This window comes from Brassica napus, chromosome C3 (genome assembly GCF_020379485.1).
Source record: "Brassica napus cultivar Da-Ae chromosome C3, Da-Ae, whole genome shotgun sequence".
NCBI lineage: Eukaryota > Viridiplantae > Streptophyta > Magnoliopsida > Brassicales > Brassicaceae > Brassica > Brassica napus.
Genome location: NC_063446.1, coordinates 5,735,065 through 5,741,095, shown reverse-complemented (window position 1 = coordinate 5,741,095; position 6,031 = coordinate 5,735,065). Strand labels below are relative to the sequence as shown.

At 27.6% G+C, this 6,031-nt stretch overlaps 1 long non-coding RNA gene across 1 annotated transcript; it reads right to left on the bottom strand.

The window, feature by feature from the left end:
• Nucleotides 1-775: 775 nt before the first annotated feature.
• LOC106386299 lies at nt 776-2,620 on the bottom strand. The gene is made up of 2 exons (XR_001277465.3): nt 1,115-2,620; nt 776-968 (listed from the first exon to the last, which is right to left on the bottom strand). It is a non-coding gene; the product is annotated as an uncharacterized LOC106386299 (long non-coding RNA).
• Nucleotides 2,621-6,031: the final 3,411 nt, after the last annotated feature.

Sequence of the window (6,031 nt, the reverse complement as noted above, 5' to 3'; positions counted from 1 at the left end):
TCATTAGTTAGTGATATAATTCAATTTGGTGTACGCAATAACCATACTCACACCCAATTTAAGATAAAAGATTTTTTTACAAAGTGACGCCTTTTATAAAAATCAATCCATCAAATTCCGCCCGTAGGGCGGGTCGACCCTAGTACATTTATAGAATAAAAAATTATCCGCACGGACTAAGTTCACGAGCTCTTAGATTTGGAGTTATTTGTAATGGCTTTTTTAAGTTTTAACTAGTTGTTGATAGTTTTAAGCTTTTGGGTATCGTATCAGGTTATGTAATTTGACGATTATGGTTTTTTTTACTTGAAGAAACATATATGAAAAGAAAGTTCTTAATTTTCTAACGTTTCGGCAAATTTCATTTTCTTGCAACTGTTGATTTTAGTGTGGAAATTACATTTTTACATAAACAAACCAAATCTAAATCAAGTTATACTTATACATAGTCGAGATGCTAAAAATCAAGTGAAGAACACACCAAGATTCCTGATACAAGTTCAAATCGTATGATTAGTTAGTTTATGTTATCGAGTTGTTCGAGCAGGAAAAATGTTGTAATTTGGAATTTAGATCCCCACACAACCGTTATATTACCAGACTCATCTTTTGTTCATTGACCAAAATTCATGTCTCTAATTCAACAATTCCTTCGTATATCGGTGTTATTAAGTGCATTTCCCAATTTTAGTTATGTATTTTGGGTACTAATAGTTTTTAGCGGTCGTTCAAAAATTTTTTTTTCCAGCTATGCCGTTGTATTCGAACGGTTCAATAATGCATTATTATTATTTTTATTTATTGAAAAAGAGTTGTAAATATCTTTAATACATCGACATAGAACATTCAGAACTGATCATCCGCAATGTGTGATACAATCTTGAAACTCTTTTTTACTGTGACTAGTAACACTACAGTTCCTTATGCATACTGGGTTTGGAACATCATCCGGCCTTATTGTTTCCATTCTGCACACAACCACAAATTATTATTACATAAGTTAAATGTATATATATGTATATACGCATTGACAATGATCCATTAGGTTTTTATGATAAAGGTTGATCTGAAAAAATATCTTGATGAATAAATGTGATAACTGTAAGTTACGTACGTTGTGAGATGGCCTTCCTTTGACATGTTTTCCATTCCACTGCATGCTTTTAGATGACATCCGATCATTATCAGTGTCATCATTATCATACACACCTTTTGTGCCATTCTCTTAAACAATTTTGTTATTTAGACTTGGAATTCAAAATTAAAACTGATGTTTGTTGTTTGATATGTATAATTCGTGTATATATATATATTATATATGTACATGATGAGATGAATGAAATCAAACATTAATTGTCATTGTAATACATTTGTTGCTTTGACTTGAATACAATTCATTTTGTATGACTAAAAAGAGAGAATACAATTAATTTTGTAACTGTTCTATGGATAGCAAATCTCTATTACTTTAATTTAAATCTTACAGTATTTGGAAACAAAGCAAAATTTATAATTGAAAGATCCTAACCATTTAATTTGACCAAGTAATTAATCATATTCTCATAAAAATAAATAAATCAGAATTGCATGAAAAACATACAAAGAACTAATCGTAGACATGCATTTATTTGCATCTAAAAGGAATAAAAATATAGCCAGAATGAAACAAAAAGAAAGAATAATCAACAAAGAGAATAGTCAACACAAACGAAAAACAAGAGCCATCTCAAATATCTAGTTTGCAAAGAGACGAGGTCCGTCTTTAGAGCATTTCTAATGTAATTTTCCATTTTTTTCTATAAAATAGAGTAAAAGTAAATATGAAGTAAAAATACTCTAATTCTATTTTATTTCTTACTTTATAATAGAGTAATGAACAAAAAAAAAATTACTTCATTTACAGAATAAATCCCATTATGAAGTGGAATATAATTGAAGTATTTTTTAATCCGTTTTGGAGAAAAAATTGTGTTGGATTGAAGACGTCGTTACATAATGCAAATGCAGAAGAAACATATGTTTTAGGCCACAATTTAATAAACTTTTTTAAGGGCCGCAATTTAATAAACAATTTAATAAACTTGTTTTATGGTTTTTTTATTCACTGGTATTAGTAATGACATTATGAAATTTCGACTCCAATTATGGTAGTTTTTTAAATAATATTTTATGTATTCTCTTACTACATTTATTCAGATGTCATATATATTGTTTATTTAACTATATGTTCTCTTTAAATTTCTTCATTTACAGAAAAAAACTATATGTTTTTTTTGTAACTGAAAACTGTATGTTCTCCTTAAATCTCTTTTCATTCTTAATAGCTATCGGGAGTGATTGGTTGGATCGTAGAAAGTGACTTTAGCTTTAATTTTCATCTACAACCTTAAATAATACCAATCATGTTTTATCTTAGTTTTTAAAGTTACAATAAAAAAACTAAAGGTACAGTAAAAACATATAAAAAATGGTTGTAAAAATCTTATTTTCTAAAGCCCCATCTTTTTAGCTTTAAGAAATTTTAAAGTTACATTTCTTAAAGCTAAATCAAAAAATTCTACAGACTAAATCCTAAAGTAAATTTTTTATAATTATAGCCCAACCAATCATCCCCATTGTTTTATAGGTTTTATTTATTTATAACCAGTTTGTTGTATCTGAAGTTGTTGTAATACTTTGATGATTTTTGTAGCTTCATATCATTTTTACTGTCACTATTATAAAAATCAAGTAAACAGTGTTTTTTTATCATTCCCTTGTTAGATATTGGCTCATTTCTGTAAAATGTATTTTCAAATTCATTATTAAAAATATACATTATTATCATAATAAAATTTAGTTATAAGGAAACTATATGATATAATCATTTGATAATTAAATATAAAGGCCACATTATGTTAGTGTGCTTTAGGCCACCAAACTAATAGGAACGGTTCTGAAAGAGATAATCAAATATGAGAAAATATTATATCATATTTACATATTATAAATCTTTTGTACATAGAAAACAATCTTTCCACTATCTTGTCTTCTTTTGAAAATGAAATATAATATTGTTTAATCTTTATGTATATAGAAAACAATCTTTCCAGTAAAAATTATCTTTTAGGAAAGACTGTAGTTCAAAAAAAAAAGGAAAGAAATTATTTAACTATTATATTATTTATCACATTATTTGAATATTTTTCTATACAGAAAAATAGTTCTATATGCAACTTAATTTCGTATGAAGTTACCGTCTATTTTATATCTAGTTTAAATAAATAGAAAATGGGTCAGCGGCTGGTTGAATAAAATGGGCCAATTCTCTCGTTATTATAATAGGCCTGGGTCTGAATTATAGATTAGCCTAATAAAACCAGTTTTAAAAGGCTAACTAGATTTTGGCGAGTATGTTTATTATTTTATTTTTATTTTTTAAATTTTTTTTTATATTTTTGAATTTTATTAATATTTTGTGTTTTTCTTTGTATAATATTGTTTCTTATATGATTAATAAGAGGTTTTAATAATTGTACCACACTTATATCAATAGTTTTTGATGTTGTTTTAATATAATAGATTAAAATAAAACATTTATCTTATAACCCATTTTGTATTAAAATCATTTTTATGCTTTAAAACTTTCAGACATAATTTTTTAAATTTACTTATATAATTTGATTTTGTTATTTAAATTGGAATTAATATTTATAAATATATAATATGAATAGTGAATATAATATGATTATTCAGTTGTAGCTGTTAGAAAGTTGAGTAAAATGCAAAAGTTGATTTTAATATTAAAAGGTTGTGGACAGTTTTTTAGTATGATAGGAAGAAGTGAGTTCCTATTAATTTGGAATCGAAGAAATGGTTATAAAATATTATAAGATAGTTATTGTTGGACTAAACTTCAATCAATTAGTCATGATCATGATTTAATGGTATTGATTCCTTTTTTTTGATAAAGGAAAGCTAAGTCCTTAGTAGTTTTTAATCTTAAGGGATTTGATTTCTTTGTATATGAAAACGAAACTTTTGTATTTTTTGACAACTTCCTATAATTTTTGTTTAGAACTATTTTATCTGTTTCTTGCATTCTTAGTAATCAAAGTTTGTTTTCGATTCAGATTTTATGCATATATTCTTCGAATTTCAAGATTTCTAAAAACTATAGGTTAGATCCCTATATAACTTTATATAATTGTCTGATCTATAAATGAGTTTTCTGTTTTATTAGAGTTTTATATTATTTTTTTATAGCTTCACTTTCTGCTTTTGAGATAATATCATATTACCATACTCCTATATTAGAGATGAAACTATGTACTAGTGCTGGGCATTCAGGTTTTCGGTTCGGATCGGTTCGGTTTATTTGGTTTTCGGGTTATTTGGATTGGAATGTTTAGGAACCGTTTAGGAACTGTACATTTTTCGGATCGGTTCGGTTCGGATAATGTCAGGTTCGGGTCGGGTTTCTATTTTTTTATAAAACTCGAAATAGAACCGTATTACAAATAATTTGGGTTTGGTTCGGGTTTAAAATCCAAAAACCGAAAAAACCCTAAAAACCCGAACCAAACCCGGAAAAAACCAAAAATATATCCGGGTTATTCGGGTAGTTCGGATTTTTTTAGATATTTTTTATTTATAAATTATATTTTATATATATTAAAATTTAAAATAATAAAAAATTCAATATATTCTATTCGGGTACCCGTTCGGTTCTCGGTTCGGTCCTGGTTTGGTTTCGGTTTTTTCGGATTTAGAAATATAAGAACCGTTCGGGTTTTTGTAATTTTCGGTCCGGTTTCGGTCCTGGTTTTTTCGGTTCGGTTCCGGTTCAGTTTTCGGGTTTCGGATAATATGCCCAGGACTACTATGTACCGCTAAATTAACTTGGTTGTCAATTATAAATATCCTTTCAATGATTAAACTTTATTTTCTAAATAAAAAGTAGAGGTAACTTGATTTTCTTGGAATCGATAACTAAATTTGTAATCGTACTGGCCGATATCATGCTTACCAACTAATTGCATGTTCCCAGTGACTTACAAGTAAAAGCTACTTAACACAATCAAGTTTTGTTTTTAGGTTTCCTCGATTAATACATTACCATATAAGGGCCGCCTGTCACATATATATTATCATTTTATCAGAAAAAATGTAGTGGCTGGTAGAGTCTACATATATAGTGTATCGGTTGGTATAAGGCCATTATTGTTGAAGATGCATGTGTTACAGTAAATAAATATAGTAAAACTCGCTTTAATGGTCTGACACTACAAAACTAAATTTTTGTAAGTTAGAAGAAGGTTTTGATTTTTGATAGACACCAATTTTGATAAAGGCATTGTATCTGTGTCTATCATTTTATAGATTCATTATAACTGATTGATGTCTAGTGGTTGGTAATGGTATTAGAGCATCCGCAATGGTGAGTCCCATTGCGGAATCCTTAGATAGATAAATATTATCTTTTTTTTTGTTTTGTTTTTGTTTGAATAGTTAAGGATCCGAATCGAAATGGTGAGTCCAATAGTGAGTCCCATTGCGGAATCCTTAGGTATATAAATATTATTTTTTATTTTTATTTTTTATATAATTTTAGAAAGTAAAATTTAAATAAAACATGATTAGATAAAAAGATGATTAAATATAAAAATACAACATGAGAGCTTATAAATATTTAAGATGATTAAATTTAAAAATACAACATGATTATGAATCACCAAATTTGTTCCAAATATTTTCTATTAAATCATATTTCAATCGATGATGTGCCTGGGTATCGTGAACATCATCCCGAATGCCGAGAATATTATGGATATTTGTAGACATCATCAAATGAAACCCTAATTTCAAACGAAAATCTCCAAATCGATTGAAAAAAAAACAAAACTAACCTTAAATTGCCGACAAAACCAAACTCAAAACATCACCTGCCCAATAACCTGTTGACACCTGTCTTAAGGATCAAGTCCTTGAACTTCTTACGGACGGACTGATCCGATGAAATCCTTACACTATTTGCCTTTTATAATATAAA